The following is a 17,580-nucleotide window of genomic DNA, read 5'->3' as shown; positions in this document are numbered from 1 at the left end:
GACATTTCTTGTTACCCACTACACTTGTTGCTAGCCAGTGTCTTGCTAGTACTCTTAATTTATGACCCCAAATATTGCAACGGATGATGTAAGCAGTGGCCAAACTGCTGCAAGAAAGATGCGTTTGAGCTACATGAGTTCTAATCGTTCTTTTTATTAGCTTAAAATGTGTTACTTTGAGAAATGTTAGATTTTAAAGCCAGAATTAGTAGCTTTTTTGTCTTATTTGACAAAAGAAAAAGGAAAATGCATCACAGATATTAAACTGCTTCCACAAAACCAAATATTTTGCTACTAAAACTGAAGGAATCTGTGGAAAAAATTTCACATCCACCAAAACTTTGTCATGATCTTAACAAAAACACTGATAGATAATTTAACTTTTCTTTTAGGTGATAATTAGAAATGTCACCAGTTTCCAGGATGGACAGATGTTCAGCCGCTGTCAGGTCCTCTGTTACGCACATCCTGTCAGGTACCTGCAGATAACAATGTGTGGAATGAAATCTGTTGTGATGAAAGACTGCAAACCAGGTGTGATGAGAAGCTGAAAAGAGCAGACATCTGCTTATTTCCACAGTCCAACATAGAACAAGACTATACAACTCGTATAAAAAAGAAACAAGTCTCAAAAAGAGTTCTTCCATTGCCAATTTGCTAAATCTCTCTTCCTAGATCTCATCAGATGAAATTCTACATGGAATAAAAAAAAAACACAAGTAAATAAGTGTGTGAACTAATAGACTAAAAACTTGCCTCAATTATACCCTCATCCATCAAGTGTGCACACATGAGCATATTCCTAAGCATCAAGTCATTTACATTATGGCTCCTACAACATTCAAAATATAATTTCTTACACTGTTTGTGTATTTATTTATGATAAACATTTATAATAAGTTGTTTGTAGAAAACATCCTTTAGAATTGAAACTGAGAAGCATTTATTTCACCTCTAACAAGATTACTTTACCCCTTTTCAGATTTCACTTTTATAGAAAACATCAGACAGATGAGAAGGCCAGAAAATCTCTTTCTGTTGCAGTAACCGGATGCGAGGCGAGTCTCCAACATGAACCAAGCCTAGAAAGTCTGAAGCATGGGTCACACACGCAGAGCTGGGATTTGCTTTCTCGTTTTGGCAGACACGTTACTTCGTTTTAAATATTGCAGAATTTTCAGAGCAACATGAATCGACTAACAGAGTCTTTTAACCCTGTGACCCACATATCAGCACAGCTTCCAGTGGTGATTTATTTCCTGTTGTATCGCATGCTCTCTGAGAATGTTTACAGCTAAAGCATTGTAGGTTTTGATGAAAAGGGAATCTGTAGGCGGATTGACACTATTTTCAAAAGATCTGCCATGTTAAACATGTTCCCGTCTCTCATTCACTTCCTTCCCTCTCGCTTCTTGATGTTCTGCTCATGTGGTCGTCTTCCAGTCAAACCACCAGTGGGGGAATCTTGCCCATTTCCTTGCATGTCCAGAGTGGAACGCAGATGCAATTTTTAGAGTCAGTTTGATAGGAAAGTAGGCCAAGAGCATGAGGGTATTTGAAAAGAGAATGACAAGGAGACACAAAGGGGAACAGGGAAAGCGGTGTGTAAACAAAAGCGTTTCCATCATATATGTGACATTTTGTTTGTTTATTGAGGAGACAACTGTCACTCGTGTACATGTCGCAGTAGGTAAACAGACAGCCAGCATGAGGACAAACTCTTTATTTCTTCTTGTTGCACATATACATGTCACAAATGGTGGTTTCTGCTCATTACAGTTCAGATTTAGCCAGTTTTAAGGTGAACTGTGCTGAACCACCTCAATGCTTTATGTTTGCTTCACACTGACGTATAACACAAATCAAAAGAGTGTGACGTAATTATCAATTTGATCATCAATATTACCAAGTTGTGAGAAAACTTAAGCAATAGATTTGATAATAAAATAAATTTTCAGTTGGCATCTTTTAGCCTTTTATTTCTGCCTGGTGGGTAACTGTCATCCTGGAGTCTCTCATCTGCCTGAAAAGGCTGTTTTACACATCCTCACACATGCATACCCATTTTCAGACAGGGAAATCTCTCAGCCCCCCTCAAGGTGAAAACAGGGTGAAAGATTTTCCCTGAAGTTAGATGTAGCTTCTTTGTCAGAAACAAGAAGACGCTTAGAAAATTGTGCTTCACCAGGGAGACAAAAGGACTGAATAGAGCAGAAGAGAGGAAATCTCTGCAAATGCAAAGGCAGATGTACAGAGATACTTTCAAAATGGTGCAAGACCTCTTAGACAGGATGTATTAATTATCCTGGCGTCGGTAATTTTTATCCTCCATCCTTATGATGAAGAGGTAAAGTGCTTGAATACGACATTCACGTTGCAAAGTTAATTACCAGGAATGTGTGCCTGAATGTTTTTGATTGGCCAGAGTAATTCTGGGGCATCTTAAGCCTTGATTAAGTGTTACAGCCTCGACTTTTTCCTTTTCTTTGTACTGGAGCTATCTGCATTGTGTCCCCCCCCACCCCCCTCCACCTTTCGGCGATATGTCTTAACAACAGGGTGAAATCAACGGCAATGATCATGAGCTTCGTGCATAGAACAAATAACATGCTTCTGCTCCACAGAGTCGTTTCACTTCGTTGCATAAATAGCTCCTTTTCGCAAAAAGAGGGGCCTGTTTGGAAAATTGCTGCAGGGGTGTTTTTGTCAAATACAGCTATGTACGCATATCAATATTTTTCATCTTGCAGAGCAGGTTTTTTTTAAGGCAACAGAATATGAGGAACTACCTCAGGAATATGGTGGTACCACCTCAAAGCTGGTTAAACTATGTCGGTCGTCCCATCTGGAAAAGGACTATCTTTAAACAGTGTCTCTATATGTCTGTTTGATTATTCTTATTATGTATTACATGTATGAAATGATATATTTGAAGCACCTTCTATTTTCCTCCAAACCGTCAAAGACTGCTGTGGAAGGTGGAAGTTTGTTTTCTTTCTTCTGATCATATTTATTTAGTTTTAACATTTCTCTCAGTGTTTCATTCTGACCATCATGCTGGAAATCCTTTTGGTAACAGTTTTTTCTCAGCGCTACCCTCCACTGAACGCTGTACGGATCCAGAGCTGATGTTTAAAAACAGCTGTGTCTCAGGTTATGCTGGTAATATGACAAAGGTGTCAAGTTATTCTATTTGTGCACTTTTTCTTTTTTGAGACGCTCACCATGATTTTCAAAGTGAGATATTTTTAGTTACAGTTCTATTAAATGTCCATCATATTTATGTCTTTGTCAGATGAAGTGAGATGTGTCACTCAATACATATGTAGAATAAAGAGATGTGGTCGACGTTCCGATGAGATTCTAATTCAAGTCAAGCATGCACTTTTTTTTCATTTTAACACCTAAATCAAAGGACATAAATCAGCAACCAACACATCAGCTGTATAGTTGTAACAGAAACAGTACAATCAGTGGTAAATTTATGATCTATCCTTGGTTGTTATTGTTGTTTTGTGCTAAGTCACATGAAGGGACAAATTACACATTAAACATGTAAGTCTGTTGTACCTTAATTATCATACTTTGTAGTTATAACAATGTACATTACCTTTAAATCTAAGCATTAACACTCCAAAGTATTCCAGTCCTGAGAGCAGAGATGTAAAAGGGAGGAAATGTGAGTGGCAGGACCAGTGGAAAACATGCAAGAAGAACCTCTTAAAGGCACTTAGACTGGATCTGTCCACCATTTCAGCATCATGTGACCGCTTCAATACTTGATTCAGACAAGATGGAACACATTTATGTGCTGATCAAACACAACTTAAGCAGCATTTGTCATAAATCAGCAAGAAAATCTGCAACTTTTGAGCCGTTGATCAGTGCATCACTTGGATAAAAGATTTGATTGCAGACTAATCTCACTGTTTTCTTTTGGGTCACTTAAATCCTCTCCCAAGCATTTAATGTTAGTAGTCACTTCGTAGTTATTGGTTTCAGACAAACAAAGTGTTAAAAAATAACAAACAAATCATTTTTACCCATGCAGAGCTTGATTTCTGGCTTTCAGAAAGTTCAACACAGTTTGTAGCGGCTGTAGCTCAGGAGGAGGAGCAGTCTGCCAACCTGAAAGTTAGTGGTTTGATTCCAGCATTGCCTGACTACATGACAAAGTGTCTTTAGGCAAGACGCTCTACCCCAGATTTCGACCTGAGCATGTCTTTAAACATTTTAAAGGGAGTAAAAGAGACGATTCATATTCAGCTTTCATGACAGAGCAGATCCAGAATAAACGTTGATGTGTGTTTTGTTGCTGAGTGGAACTGAGCAGAAAGTTTAAATCACACGAGAATCAGCAAATGGAAGCAAAAGACAGTGAGAGGGAAGAAAAAGACTCGACCGCTGTTGCCACAGGAGACATTTCATGTAAAAACACACAGCTGGCTTTCCTGTGCAATTCACTAAATTACTGACGAAAATCTTCCCCCCAAAGAGAAAAAGAGGGGGGCGAAATAGGAAGTGTGTGTGTGTGTGTGGCATCTCGTTCATCTCATTTACCAGCTTAGACAAGATCTCTTTTTCAGATACACTTACACACACACACACACACACACACACACACACACACACACACACACACACAAAAGCCCAAGTCAGCCCTCTGAAAATTTTACTAGCTTCATGTGGGGAAATCTCAGAGGATTATCCCCAATAACCTGTTTAACTTAATCCTTATCTCACACACATGAATAATAAATCCCCACCCGTCCACTCTCCATCTCTCTCCCTCTCTCTGTGAGATGGAGTGAGGAGCAACGCCTCTCTCACCTTACTCTCCATCGCCCTCCCTGTTTTCTCCTCCCTCACACACTCACTCCATCTGCTCCATGAGCCGGCTGCTTTCTCTGCCTCTCCGTGCGTCTTTGAGCTGCTCTGACTTCTGCGCTCTGCTTCTCTGCTGTTTTCTTCTCTTCCTCTTTCTGTCCCACACCTTTCCACGTCTCCATCTCTTTTCAGACAGGAAGAGGAGCAGTAGCAGGGAGCACCGGCGGAGAAGACCGACCACAATAACAGGAAGAGGAAGTGGGCAGTGACCTGTGTGTATGAGAGAGGAGCGCAGTCGGACAGCTGTGGCTCAACAGTGTTCATGAGAAAACCACATCAGAGGCGGCAGGAAGAAAACCAGCAAGAGAGACTCAGAACCTGTTGGAATCACACCTGAGGTAAAACCCAACAACCTGAGGAGGGAGTCAAGGAGATAACGACACTTTGGGGTAAAACTCCTCTTCTGGAGTCACTCAGCTCAGTAAAAACCTCACAGAGGAAGCAACTTTGTTAAATCTGAGCAACATCACAGCAGATCCCTGCTGAGATTCTTGGAGAAGCTCTTTGTTTGTCTTTGGAGATCATACTTTTTCATTCAGAGGGATCATCAGAGCTGTCCTCATTACAGACTTTCTCATCTGGCCGACAATCCAGGAAAGGATTTGTACAAAAGCCCAACTGGAAAATCAAACTAAGGGTAAAATCTCTTCTACAACACCTGCTTCCTCTTTCTACACTGGAAAAAAAAAAGATAACACAGGCAGTAGAAGTGAGGATCGTGGAATCAGTTCACGACCAGCTCACCAAAAGCTGAACCGCAGTGTGAGAGAGCCAACACCTGGAAAGATCGGAGCGTCATCGTTCCTCAAAGATCTGATCAGAACTTCTCCTCAGCCTTCTGTTTGTTTGGTAAGTTTTCCTTTTTCTGTCTTAGCTGGGATGGAAAAAAAATGGTTATAGCTGAAGCGTTTCATGTGAGTGCACGTGAGCTGGTGCCAGACGGTTCATCCAGCGCGTTCCTGTTCAGCAAATGGGACTGTAAATATACATTTCCCTCTGATTGAAAAGCTGTGTATCTCAGCTCTGCCAAAAAAATGTAACCCAGATCCCTTGAAAACGCCCGAAGGCTACTTTCCCATTCACTCCAGGGTGAAATACTAATGAAAACTGGTAAAAGTGTCTCTAAGAAGGCACAGAAATAACTTGAAATGATGGTGCTAACCCCGTTAAGGACAGGCTGTCGCCCCCTGTCACTGTTCACATATGTTAGGCCAATGATCTCAGACAGCTCGGCTGGATTTGAACGCTGTAATTGAGCGCTGGCCCCCTTCTCCCGAGGGTGGAGTGTCATTCCTGGGCACAGACGGCTGTGGCCATTAAGATGATACAGGATAATCCGTAGACAGAGCAGGAAAAATGTAACTAAATCCACCAGGAGGAGCTCAGGTGTTGATTTAAAGAGCTCAACATGGGAACAAAAAGAAAGTCATCACAGCTGTCAAGTTGAAGTTGCTTTAGTTATCAAGTATTGATGATGCACATCTAATATTAAAAGGTGGAGAAGATCGTGCCAGTTGAGTGCTGTCATTTTGTCAACTGAAGACTTCCCAGATAGACGTACAGAATGTGTTAGACCTAATTTATCTCCCCTTTCTGGCACGAACCAAATGCAAGAAAAACACAAGAAGAAAGGTTCAGATAAAGCCTGAAGCAGACGTCTACTAGTCCTGGATTTTATTCATTTATGCCGAGGTAAAAGTGTGTGTCTTTTGTTTACCCTGTAATTTCCTCTCTGATTTTCTCTGCTGGTCCGGACCGGCAGTCAGGAGTGATGGAAGTGATTTGATTTGGTTGTTACTTCAAAAGCCGTTGATGCAACTAAACCCAGTGGTCTAATTCCTGAAGAGGGAACTATCAGGGAAAATCCTTTGGGTGCCATCTGGGAGGCTTCACCCTTCCTCCCACACACACTTGCAATCCCACGCACAAACACGCCCGTACACACACGCACACACCAAACAAACACAAGATTCGTGATTAGAGCCATTCATTCGTTCAGATATATGTCAGCGAGGTTGACAAGCTGTCAAGCTGTGATGATGTTAGTACAGCCGAAGTGACTGATTACCACTGAAAGACCCCGTTAAGGTTGTAGTCTCAGAAACGGAGCTGTTTTTTCCGTTTAACACACCATACAACAGGTAATCTTATACTGGATGTTTGTTATTTCTTGGTATTTTAAGTGGTGACAAACAAATAAAAATATTTTTGCTTGGGGTGGGCTGCTTAGAGCTGAAGGTTCAAGCAGAGGATGATGTTTTTGAGGAGAGAAAGCAGCTTTAACTGTTATTTGGGTCATTTAGATTATCTTTAAATAAAGAGGTCTTATTGATTTCTGATGCCTTTAAATGCCCTGCAGTGGACTGGCGACCTGTCCAGGGTGTACCCAGTCTCTCCAGGTTACTCACGACTGAGTAGGAATGAAATGAATGAGTGGAACCTTTTGATACATCCACAGGGTGAGGCTTTCATTTTGCCCTCAGCAGAGACTTGCAGGTCTCATGTCTGAGCCAAGACAATGCAAACATCAGGCAAGACATTGTTTCCAAATGTCTGCTGCTTAATCTGATTTGGAGCTGTGCCCTGTTATTCATAACTATTTAAATCTGATTTGATTGACTGACAACTTCAGTGAGGATACATGCTTGTGGCTGTGTGTGTGTGTGTGTGTGTGTGTGTGTGTGTGTGTGTGTGTGTGTGTGTGTGTGTGTGTGTGTGTGTGTGTGTGTGTGTGTGTGTGTGTGTGTGTGAGAGAGAGAGAGAGAGAGAGCTGTAGCGATGTGACGTGCTGGCAAATGGACTGTTAGAATATTGCTGAACTGAAGCCCTTTAGGGATCCTAGGTGCAAGTCGGTCCAACCTAAATATGCTGAATTTCAGACATTCACAGCACAAGAATCATTGGATTTAAGTAGAATTCTGTGGACTAATGTCAAGCAAAAAGTCACTGTTTCCGTTCTGCATTTGGTTATTTTATGTGCAAGTTGATGTTTTCCTGTAACACTAAAAAGAAAGAAAAGATGTGTGATCACCAGACAGAAGGTTCATCCTGCAGGACCGTGTGTCGCCTTCAGTCGATTCAGTCAATCAATATTTTCTATTTGAAATTAAAATTTTGAACTGAAGGCAAACTCATGTTCCCTAAATGGCAAAGTTCAAGCAAAAGGGGGCAGAAAAGTGCACGGTATTCAGTTCTTTGTTTCACGGAGGCCTAAAATGCTCGTCATTGTCAGCTTGGGATGAGACATATCAGCGCTGTACATGATGGTAGAATGGCTACTTTTCTCAGCTCATGCACACATCATGCATGTAATGTTGCAAATCTGCCTCAGTTTTTATATTTTTTCAGCTGGGATGAGAGAGACATATTTGTCTCATGAACATCCTCTCATGAACAAGCTCTTTTGAGCCGCTAATCCTTCTCACAATGACTAAAGCGTTTAAGATATTTTTTCTAAGTCAGCTTATAACATTTAAAGATGCAACATTCAGTATGTGGAACTGTCACGTTGTGCCCTTAATCTTTATTCCTCTCTACACAATTTGATCGAGTGAAAACTTACAAGAACAGCCACGACTTTACTTGAAGTAATGAATTTTGAGCCATTGATTTACGTCAACTGCTGTGTACTGACAGAAAAATGCTGCAAAAACGACACAGTGTCAATTCCTTTCAAAGAGAGAAAGAAAACGAATCCTTGGCTCGCAGCTAAGGTGTGACGAGTGACAGACAGACGAAAGGAAAGACAGATTTAGTCCCTCCAACGATTACATCATGGAGGACAAAATCAAATTGCATTTCCATCTTTAAAGCACGGAAATGACAAAAAGAGTTAAACATTAAGTTCAAATGCCCTTCAGCGACCCGCAGGATTATGAAGTCTTGTTCGTTTCTGTGCTTTAGCCTTTGGTTGACTCAAACTAGGTCAGACTCGTCTGTCAGTCACAAAACATCCTGCAGAATGACAACTGTATCTCCACGTCTGCCTGTTTGTGCACATCCATCACAGTTGCACACACACTGTTGCCTGCGGACAATGTACAGATGCAATTACAGATATTCCTGGATGTTATTTATTCTGCATACCTCTAAAAGATGCCTTTGATAATAGAAGCTGTAAATAACTGTGAATAATCTTCTCATGAAATCTGTGTCTGATACTGGCAGGTTTAAAAAGCAAAGACTGTCAAGAGCAGGCTGATGATGATGATGATGATGAATCTTTGACTTTGAGTGCATCATCCTCCATGTTCCGTTTTTTTAATGAGCCTTTGAGGATACGAAGCAGAATCTGCTTGTAAGATGAGCTGGAGAGTATGACGAGGTGTTAAAGATGAGACGTGACGATGTAAAGGTGAAAAAGGAACGGAATGATCAACGTAAGACAGAAATATTTTGTCAGAAAATGCAGATTCAGCTTTCACCTTGAGAGTTTCAACAAGCCAGATGTGGCAAAATTAAAAAAGGGGGAAGAAAGATCAAGGTGGAAAAAAGACATCAGAAAGAAAAAGAGACACCATGTAAGCGAGCAAAAGGCAGAAAGAAACCAAAACAAAACCCAAACAAATCAAAAAAGAAAAAAAACCAAGATAAGACATGAGCTGAAACTGTTGAACGCTGAAAAGCTGGAGGAGACGCAGCAGCAGTGAATACCAGGAAGGGTGTTTCAACTTGCTAATGACAGTAAATTAACGGACCAGTTGGCATTTCCCCAAAGGTATTGTGTTTACACTTCCTTGTGCTGATAAGAGGAGGAGTGGACGCTGGCTCCGTCAGGAGGAAATGCTGCTTGAAAAATGCCCTTGTAGGGAAAACGCCTCCATCGTCTCAGAAATAACTGTCTGTGCGGAACTTCCTCATCAGATGTTCTAAAGTATGTGTAACGTGTTGAACCTGATGGTGGTGAAAAATCCTGGAAAAAATAGGTTTGGAAAATAACAAATGCTCCGTTTGTCTCATAAAATCAGTCATTTAAATTATTCCCCTGAAATGAATCTGAAATGATGATTACATGTAAACGATGAACTGTGTGACTCCACCAAACAGGACACTTGACCACAGACAGAAAACAAGTCACATCTATCCATCCATCCATCCACCCATCTTCTGTCGCTTACCCGGGGTCGGGTCGTGGAGGCAGCAGCCTAAGTGGACAGAAAACTAGTCACAATTCATATCAGTCGCTGATATGAGTGTCCTAAATGATTTAGTCTAACTAACCTGATAAAGTCAGAAAACACTGATGAGTTCATCTGATACGCCTACTATCACTTCCTTCAAATTACACTGAAACGAGTCACACTCAGGAGAGCCAATCAGAAAACGAGTCACATCATCTGAATCCGTTTATCTTTCCTGATGAAGATCTTCAGTGGAAATGTAACTTTAGACAGCGGGGTATGATCCAAATGCATGGATAACTTCCCACCGTTGGTGGAAAATGTAAATAAATACATTATCTAAACTGACAGGATAATATATAAGCAGAAAAAAATGCAGATTGTTTCATTTTTTTTCTCTTCTTAAAAGTAATTTTTGTTCTCAGTGAGACTAGAAAACAGTGTGAATGCTTTGTTTGTTCAGAACTTGATGGAAGGAAGGAAGGATATGCGTCACTAAGACTTGTGAGAAGGGCCGTCTCAGGAAACACCTCTGCTTGACCAGCAGCGACGTCTTAGTTAGAGGTGAACAGGCGTCTGTGTGAAGAAAGCAAACACAGTCAACTCAGCGGTGTTTAAGAAACAAAACCCCATTAAAAATCCCAAACCATCAAGATCCCGCCAGCAATCATCAACGTTTGAGTTCGACAAACTCCCAGAAGCACCGATATGTCAAGTGGCAAACTCGTGGCTTTTTTTTAAGGATCATGTGATGAGAAAGCAAATTAAAACACACAGAGTGTAACATTTCAGCAACCTGAAATTCACCGCTTGCCACACGCTGCACCGTCATGTCGGATTGTGTGCAAGAAAGATTCCACTCAGTCTGCCGTGCACAGCTGAAACTCCTCAAGTGTGTTTTTCCCGTTCCACTCTCCTGAGAGCAGTAATGATAACAGCTGGGAGACACTTCTGCTGATGCAGTGGAGCTACATCTTTATCTTTACTTAAATCTTTTAAATCTGAAGTTTATTTATTTATTCAGTCACATAATAAACAACAAATGTTTCTGGTGCAAACATCCCATTGCAGAGTGAATAAAAAGGAACAAGCTGAAGCTGAATGTTTATATATAAACCTGTCCTATTTAATAAATTTAGCTTCCCATCAACATGTATAAATATTGCAAAAAATCTAAAACAAGAAAAACAAACAAGAAAAGAACAAACAAACTGAAAACAAGCAGTTTTGTACATTTTACTGCTTTTCAACTGTTTTGCTGTTTTTACAGTGTTGCTCATCAACATGTCATCTTTGGACGGGTTGTAGATGTAGGCAGTAACAGCAGCAGGAGCGCTGGATCGTCATCTTTTCTCTGTCAGCATCAGACTGAACTCCGAGGACACCATTTCATCGTAGAACCCGTCTCACAGTGTAATACAGGACTGGCATTTTCTATTAATACATAGTTTATTTTGTTTATGATGATAAAAGATGGTACTGTGTTTGTCTGACTTTAGCAGATCTGCATAAAAAAGCAACTGAATTAGGATGCAACAAATATTAATACAGCACAAAATGAAGGAGTCCAGAACACAATAAATGATGTTTGTCAGCAGTTAGCGAGCTTAATGCACAAGGAGGTGAAATAATGTCTCATGGGCACCAAGTTTTGACTTAGTCGTGAATAAAACTGCTCCAACAGTCACACTGATTGCAAATAAAGATCGTGCCCTTCACTTTACTTAATTGAGTCCTGAAAGGGAACTAAACAAGTGAACACAAAGGGAAAAACAAAACCTAAACAAAAGGATGCCGAGTGAAGGCCAGAAAACACTGGAGAGCTTTGTGTGTGCTGCTTTCTGGGGAGCTGTGTGAAGAGGTGAGGAGAGGTCAGTAGAATACGAGATTAGGCCATTAAAGAGAGAAGAACTGTGCCAGTATAATCCCCTCATCATAATCTCTCTTTCTCCCTCCCTGCTGCTAATGGCTGGAAGACAATAAGATGCTCTAATCTGTCTACTGGGATGGCACAGGACTGCGCTGAGATATCTACTGGAGTGCAGAGCACATGGGCTAAAGTGTTTTGAAGATTATTTCCCTGGCATTTCTGCTTTATTAGATAGAGCCCAGAGGGGGGAGACGTGAACGATGGGGGGAGACAGGGACAGAAAGAGAGGGTGAGACAGCAAGAGAGACTGAGAGGGAAATAAAGCAAAAAAAAAAAAAAAATTTAAGAAATAAATAAACACTTCACTGGCTGTTGGTGTTTGTAGATTTTTATTTTGGTTAAATGACGCTAAATGGCTTGTAGGCAGGAAAAGTGATGCAAGGCTCTGAAACGTCTTCCAACTTCTAACCAGTGAAAAGCCATACATCAAATGAGATGCCAGTTTGCTTTTTATTTTATGTTATTCCTTTAAATCTCAAATTTAGTAGGAATTATCCTCATGGCCTCTGACAGTTTAAAAGAGACTGCTCAAGCCAGAGTGGATGTGTGTGTGTGTGTGTGTGTGCACGTGTGTCATACTGCGAATCACTGGTTCGTGATGTAACACAGCTCTGAGGTGGTGAGAGACATAAAAGTTTGAAATTATTTCACAGAAAGAGCTCTTAAAGGGTCGAGTCAAGGGGACGTGTGAGCTTTCCCAACCTGTATTATACTGACGTAAAAATAGCTGAGAACGTCGCTCGTAACGTTGTCCTTACTTTTAGCCGCCATGATTCAGACTAAACAAGTTACAAGTTAACCCTTTAACTTTCACACTGACAAAAAGGACAGAGAAGTGTTTCTCTGTGTTTTTCCGTTTGTTTTGGACAAGAACAAAGATAATAAATGGTTTTTAGCAAACGGTTGAGATGTTAAAAAGAAGAATTTAATAAGAATTTAACAGCACTGAAATGGCTGAGATCTGAAACAGTGTTATAACCTACAGTTTGGGTTTTACAGATCCAAACCAGCTGGTGGAGATGCTCAGGCAGGTCTATTTCCATGATTTTTTAAAAATGAAATTCATCATAATCGCTGCAAATTTACCTCTGCCAAATGGTGGAGCAGGACCATAAAGGATTCAATGTGAAAGTTTCCACAGATATGTTTTTAATCTGTGGATTGTTGTTAAATCATCTCAAGGTACTTTCACAGACAGTCCAACTCCAACTAATCTATTGTAGTCTAATAATAATGTAATTCATTATATTATCCACATTAGTCCAATTTATAACAACTGTGTTTAAGGCAGTTTCCAAAAAATAAAACGAAAATAAAAACAAAGAATGGCCTCTGTATTAGATTTACAGCATTTCTTGTTCTTGAAGTCTGTTTTAAAGCCCACACAAAGCAGTGAACCTCTTCTGACTGCTGTAATTGATCCCCTGTGGAGCAGCAAACCTCAGGTATCTGCACCGTAACTGTCTGATTGAGTTATAATGCATCTTTTCACCAGTTGTCATGGAGTGACGTAAACTGAAAAGCTTTTAGGAAATGGTCAGAAAGGGCAGAGTAAAATACTTAAGTGTCAATCCTTTCTGTTGGAACAAGATGAAAAGTGTGAATAAAAGAGTGAAAAAGTCTCTGATTAGAGTCCAGCATCAGGTCCATTTTTGTCTTCACGAGTTCAGGTCTTCAACATTTAGGGATCTGTTGGCTTTAATTCAATATAAATACTTCTAACATTATCGTCATGGTAGAATTAAATGAAAACAACAGAAGTTATTCAGCTTAGAACAGCCAGAAAAGTCTTTGTGATTTCCTGCTTTTCACCGTAGCATTTACCCCTCCAGGAACAAACCAAACGCTGGCTGGACTGAAGGCTGCTACACAGCTGGTTTCAGTTTGCATATTTCAGTCTTTAGACATCACTAGGCCTTCTACTGCAACAATCTTCCCTAAAAAGCAGGAAAAAGCAGTGACAATGCAGAAAAAAGCTTTTTGTTGTGTTTTTGTGAAACAGACATATCTAAACGCAGTATCTGAAGTCAAACAAGCAGATTTTTCATTCTGTTTCATTAAAAGTCAGTTTGCAGTCCAAGTTGGGGTCACAGTATCACTTCTGAGTGGATTTTCGTTGCACAGCGGCAAAAGGTTGTTGCATCGTGTGTTTTTCTTATATTTCCTAAGTGGGTGAAATGACTTGGAAATACCTCAGTGGCAACCATGATAAGAGCTGTTTGAATATTTTAAATGTTAAAGAAAGCAGCTCCAATGCTTCCTTTATCATCCCCTTTAGCATGCACGACATGGGACCATCCTTCATGAAAGGATGGAGAATTCTGCTCTAAAATTCCCTGCAGCAGCTTTTAAATCGATGCTCATATTCATTCAGTCATTTTATGACTGAATGAATGTTTATTTCATTTCACAAAAACCTTGTACTGCGGTCGGTTTAACTAAAAAAAACAGCTGGTTTATGTGAGTGAGAGGGTGTACACTGCAAAATCTCAACCTTAAAAAACAAGAAAAAAAAATACAAAAAATAGGTAGATGTTGCTTAAAATAAGATAAATTATCTGCCAACAGAACAAGAAAATTTGGCTTGTCAAGACTTCCCAAAACAAGTAAAAATACTCTTAAAACAAGAGGAATTCACTGCATAAAAACTAAGAATTATCTTACCTTTAAAAAAAATAAGCATCTGTGTACTCAATTCAAGATTTTTAATCTTACTTAGATTTCAGTTTTTGCAGTGTAGAAGCAGAAGCTTGATGTGGAATACGCGCATGTTGTGTAAAAGTTGTGTCATTAAAAAAGTAAAAACAAACAGATAATTTCCGATATTACATGATGTGATTCCTGTAATAATATGAAATAATCTAAGCGAGCATGCTGGGACAAGCTTTATTTTTATTTTGCTCCCTTTCTTTGTTTAATTACCAACCTTAACATGATAGAAGTATTTTACACACTCTCAAAAATAGAGGTACAAGATAAGGACATTTCTGTACCTATAGGTACATTTTAAAGAAATGTTCTCTCAAAAGTACAATACTGGTCCAGAAGAGACCAGAAGCACCTTCAGAGTACGAAAAAGGGTTCAAAGTGACATAAAGTACAAATTTGTACCATTTCGACCATAAGGGTACCTGCAGCATTGAAAAATGTTATGTTAATGGCTGTAATGTTACAAACTAGAGCAGAGTTGAGTGATGACAGTAGTACTACTTAACAGTCATTTACTACACCAGACAATGAAGGTCAGATGCTGCAAACTAAGTGTATGGCTGGTCAGTATTTTGAGTTTTTGAAGATTATTTCTAGATTAAAGATAAGATAATATTGCTAAGTGGAATGGACCAGGCCTAATGCTGTGAAAACATAAAAAAACATAACTTGATAAGGTGAGGTTGAACTTGATAAGGTACAAAAATAGACCAGAACTGAAGGGTACAGAAATGTCTCTCAAAAGAGTACACCCCCAGCGACAAGCATTTGTACCTTTTTAGGTACAAGCTGGTACCTCTATTTTTGAGTGTGCATTGAATGTCATTTTAACACCATATTTAAATGATAGAGTCTCTGTCTGACTGCAGTCTGATCAATTTTTGTAAATAAATAAATAAATAAATAATAAATATAATAAAATAAATATTCCCAGTTTCAGTGCTACAGATCTGCATTTGTTTATGTTTATTTATTTAAACATGTTGAATAAAGCTGATTTTAGTAAACAACAGTCATGTTGGAACTCAGAAGAAACCAAGAAACTCAGGTTATTTAGTTCCACTCCTTCACAGGCAGCTGATCCGTCAACCAGCCCCTATCAACATCCAGTAAGTTAAAATCACATTATAGACCAGGAGATGTTATCAGCCTACTATTAGTTGATATTGGCATTGAAATGTTATATTGGAAATTATCAGTATTTACTTTTTAATGACATAATTTTTACCCAACATGCACGTATTATACATCAAATTCTTAAGCTTCTTTTCTGCTCGCTCAAAATGTCCCAATGTGAGAGATGTATAGCTTCCTGGTTATTTTAATTTGGCACAACTCGCAGTAAATCCTTTAACGTTAAGTTAGACCTCTCTCCTTGCACACAGGATGACTTGGAAGTAAATTGGCCCAAATATCTTTGATTTATGTCTCCGGACATTAATTTTGCTGTTTGCAATGACTTTATAGTGGAGGTTATGCAAGAAGGAGCCAACTGGCGTGAACTATCGACCTGAAATTATTCACTTTTTCTTTCTTCTGTTGTCTTGGGGAAAACTCAGCGGATATCGATATCGGTTGATATTGGTTGGTATCTGTACTGGAAATTAGGGGCTGGACAAAACCTGTATGTCAGAGATTTGAACAAAAGAAAGTATAGAACACAACATATTTATTTTTACAAACATAAAAACATGTCCACATGGACAGTCAGGTATATATGCAAACAAGAAACAAACAATAAAACATTAAAAGGAAAAAAAACAATAAACTAAACTATGATCAGTCGTTTAAAACATCTTATTCTCTTCTGCTTTCCTTGAAAATTGATTTCTTGAACATTTTTTAACTTGTCATGCTTGGATATTTTTTCAGTTCATTGCACAACTTCAACAGACAGAAATGTTAAATGTTCTTCATGTTCTGGCATATCAATGTCTGGAGTCAAGTACAAATATCCTTTTAAAATGTTGTGTGCGATCCTTTTATTTATTTAATACATTGGAAAATGAACCAGATCTGTTTATTTTATGGCATCTGACTTTAAGAAAAGTGGAGCTGCATGTGGATAATTCTGATGGCCCCGTTGTAGCCGCGTGGATAATGAAGATTAGAACATTTTTACTGACCAAACTTTTACACTGTAACTTAAATATGGAGAAACTACTGAAAAATACAGATTTGCATCACAACTTGTTTGTAATTATCACTGCAGTAATCTTTTCTTGGGTCCTTACAAATCTTTTTCCCCCAATTTTCCTGAACTTTACAACCTTTTTCAGCACAGAAAAGCAAGAGAGTTTAGCCAAAGATGATGGGAAGAAGGGCTGGAGAGAACAGAAGCCTCCAGTTCTGAAACACGCATCAGGAGGTCGTTACTCGGATATCTGTTATGTGATTATATGCTGACTGCACTGATTTTTATTTACCCCAGAGGCATTAATTCATTCTTCACATCCATTCATAGAATATGTTTTGCCTTTTGGTTTGGGCCAGTGCAGCCTGCCAGATGATGCTGTGCTGTGTCACAACCTTTAAAAAGCTGGATTTTATATGCTAATGTACGTCAGTGCACATTAATATATTTAAAAAAATCATCTGTCCTTCAAATCAAGAACCGCCATCAGCCGCAAAGCCCTCACCATCTTTGTCCTCAGTTTGTTTAGGCGCATTAAAATAAAGCAGGAACCACAAATTCAAAATGGCAAAAAGCCCTTTTGTGGAAAGTGGCCTTTCTAAAGACTGATGAAGACAGACATCTGAAATGGTTTTAATGTCATCTCTCTCCGTCTGCATCAGTTTTCCTCTGTCTCACTTCTCCAATGGGTCAAGACCTAAAATGGGTCACAGGCCTATGTTTAATGGATCCCCATATGACAGCAGTGACATGCTTTCAGCGTAGGTCCCATGATGAGAAGCTAAATGTTTCACTCGGGT

This window comes from Telmatherina bonti, assembly GCF_933228915.1.
Source record: "Telmatherina bonti genome assembly, chromosome: 11".
Classification (NCBI taxonomy): domain Eukaryota; kingdom Metazoa; phylum Chordata; class Actinopteri; order Atheriniformes; family Telmatherinidae; genus Telmatherina; species Telmatherina bonti.
Note: the sequence above shows the minus strand (reverse complement) of the source record.